Source organism: Gadus morhua, chromosome 11, assembly GCF_902167405.1.
Source record: "Gadus morhua chromosome 11, gadMor3.0, whole genome shotgun sequence".
Lineage (NCBI taxonomy): Eukaryota > Metazoa > Chordata > Actinopteri > Gadiformes > Gadidae > Gadus > Gadus morhua.
The window spans coordinates 29,438,363-29,441,799 of NC_044058.1; positions in this window are offsets into that span (position 1 = coordinate 29,438,363).

Below are 3,437 nucleotides of genomic sequence, written 5' to 3' on the forward strand. Positions count from 1 at the left end.
AACCCTTAGGCGCAGGGAGGCGACCCTCTCGTCTACCGGGGTAAACTCCAACACCGCGGCGCTCAGCCGGGGATTTATGAGTATCCCCACACCCGCCCGGCGCCTCACGCCCTCGGCAACTCCGGAGAAGAATAGAGTCCAACCCTTATCCAGGAGTACGGTACCAGAGCTGAGACTGTGCGTGGAGGTAAGCCCCACCAGATCTAACTGATAGCGCTCCACCTCCCTCACAAGCTCCGGTTCCTTTCCCCACTGCGAGGTGACGTTCCACGTCCCCAGAGCCAGCTTCTGCCGCCCGGGTCTGGTCCGTCGAGACCCCTGACCTTCGCTGCCACCCATGTGGCTGCGCACCCGACCCCAACGGGTCTTCCCACAGGTGGTGGGCCCATGGGATGAAGAGAGGGGGGGTGCCACGTAGTTTGTTCGGGCTGTGCCCGACCGGGCTCCGTGGCAAACCCGGCCACCAGGCGCTCGCCATCGAGCCCTCCGTCTGGGCCTGGCTCCAGACGGGGGCCCCGGGCTTCCTCCGGGCCGGGTCACATCTCCTCTTTTACCGTTATTCATTGGAGTTTTTTGAACCATTCTTAGTCTGGCCCCTCACCTGAGACCACTCTGCCATGAGAGACCCTACCAGGAGCACAAGGCTCCAGACAACACAGCTCTCAGGTTCACAGGGACACGCAAACCTCTCCACCACGATAAGGTGACGGTTCCCGGAGAGGTTATCAAGGTGTGATTGAGCAAAATGAAAACAGTGGAAAACACTTTTTGGTACGATGGCTGTGTGAATCATCAATGGTTCTTTATACACACAAACACAGGTAACGCACAAACACAGACAGGTATTACCAACAACACAGCCCAAAAAAATAAGTCTCTCTCTCTCTCTCTCTCTCTCTCTCTCTGATGTTGCGTTACTTCTTCCCTCCTGATTTCCGGATCCCTAAGGACGATGTGAACGGTATGACGGCGGAGGAACTGGTGGCGTTCCCTCTGGTGAGCTCCGCCCCCGGCCGCCATCTTGGTTCTCAGGCAAGGCTCTGATCTCAGGACGCCCCCCGAACCACCTGACTAGTCCCCCAGTAGAACTAGGATATGTACCAAGACTGATGGTCAGATTGGGAATTAGTAATGGGATAGTTCATTATTTTTTCGTATTATTTATTTTATTTAAATGTATCCATTTGTGTACTACTACTACTACTACTCAGGGGCGCCGAAAAGGGGGGGTAAAGGAGACGGATTCTAGGGGCCCATGATGGAGGGGGGCCCAGAGAGGCCCCTAATGATGATGAAATTATAATACAGAAAAAATAATGACACTAAGTTTCATTCTTTTCATGGGGCCCAAAATCCCTAGCGGCGCCCCTGCTACTACTACTACCATGACGGCTACTACACTACTGTTCCTACCACTACTCCTGCTATACTACTACTGTTATCACTACTACCGCTACCGTACTTCTACTATACTACTACTGTTACTACTACTGCTGCTACTACTACCACTGTTACTACCACTGTTACTACCACTGTTACTACCACTGTTACTACCACTGTTACTACTGCTGCTACTACTACTACTGTTACTACCACTGTTACTACTACTGTTACTACCACTGTTACTACCACTGTTACTACCACTGTTACTACTCTCCGTACTCTAGTGGCCCGTCCCCCCTAACCCCATCCTCTGGTTGCAGAAGGAGTATTTCCAGCAGTACGAGCTGGGCCTGCAGTCGCTGTGTAACTCGTACCAGAGCCGGGCGGACGCCAAAGCCAAGGCCGTGGAGGAGAAGAGCAGCAACGCCGAGACCAAACTCAAGGAGGCGGACGAGAAGCTGCAGAAGCTGAGGGCCAACATCGTCTCTCTGCTGCAGAAACTGCAAGAGGTAAAGTCTGGGCTCAGAGGGGAGGGGGGGGCACCTCTGGGAGACGGGGGGAGGAGCCTGAGGGGGAGGAGCCCGAAGGGGGAGGAGTCGGAGGGGGGAGGAGCCTGAAGGGGAGGGAGGAGCCTGAAGGGGCGGAGCCCCAAGTGGCTGCTGGAAGAATGACAAACAAAACCGTTTATTGGTAGATGGAATCAAAATAAACAAAAAATTTTGAAACCATTTCTACATCCTTATAATGATCTGTATGGATGGATCAATTGTCTTTTTGTAAAACTCACGAACATTAATAGTATAGATGAACTGCAACCCCTCATCAGAGAGGGGCCCTCAGCCCACCAGAGAAAGGGCCTCAGCCCCCCAAAGAGGGGCCCTCATCAGAGAGGGGCCCTCAGCCCACCAGAGAGGGGCCCTCACCAGAGAGGGGCCCTCACCAGAGAGGGGCCCTCACCAGAGAGGGGCCCTCAGCCCACCAGAGAGAGGCCCTCAGCCCCCCAGAGAGGGGCCCTCAGCCCCCAAGAGAGGGGCCCTCAGCCCATCAGAGAGGGGCCCTCACCAGAGAGGGGCCACCAGCCCACCAGAGAGGGGCCCTCAGCCCCCCAGAGAGGGGCCCTCACCAGAGAGGGGCCCTCAGCCCACCAGAGAGGGGCCCTTATCAGAGAGGGGCCCTCAGCCCACCAGAGAGGGGCCCTCATCAGAGAGGGGCCCTCAGCCCATCACAGAGGGGCCCTCAGGACCGTATAAATGTCTTTCATTTCGCTCTCTGCCGGTTCTTGATGGTTTCAGCCTCCATGGTTCTTTTTATTTGACTTTCCGTTGTGGGCGGGGTCTGTGCGGTCCTGTGGGGACGTCTCCACGGTAACGGGGGTTTGTGTTCCCCTACTTTTATATCCACATATGTTTGTTAACGTTTGAATCGTTGGCTCCTGCTCGTTGGTTCTGAGAGTTGTCTTGTGTTCAGAGGCTTCGGTTTCAACATTGATCACAATATCTGTTTGATCTTCAACCAATTAAGGATCATCTGACTTGCCAATATATATATATATCTCTAAATATAGAAAGAGGATCCAGTCTGTGATGAAACACTAAGTTTCTCTCCTTTAAAGTCGTGGTCCTGTGGCCACCTGGAGCACCAGACCTGTACTGGGTTTTATCAGTGTGTCTCTGTCTCCAGGTTGCTCTCTGGGGAACTCTTCTGTTTGCTCACCCTTTCAGTGCCCAAGTTCTTCTCTCAGTCAGATTTTTAAAGTCATGAAAAAAAATTTATTAGGCGCTGCATGTGTTTTCAGTCTTTTTACATGAAAACTCTACATGAAATAATAAACCTGGTTCATCGGCCACATGGCGTTCCTGTCCTTTCTAAACATGTAAATGATTCTTTATAAAAGTTGTATCCCAAATACATTTCATCATTATTTTTAGTTAGACATCCTTATTCAACACTGAAAGGTTTATGGGCGGGGCCCCGGGCTCCCACCCCCTACTCGGTCCCTGCGGTGACCTTTGACCGCCTTCCCGGGTCAGATGCTTGATTTGGCGAGTAGGTTG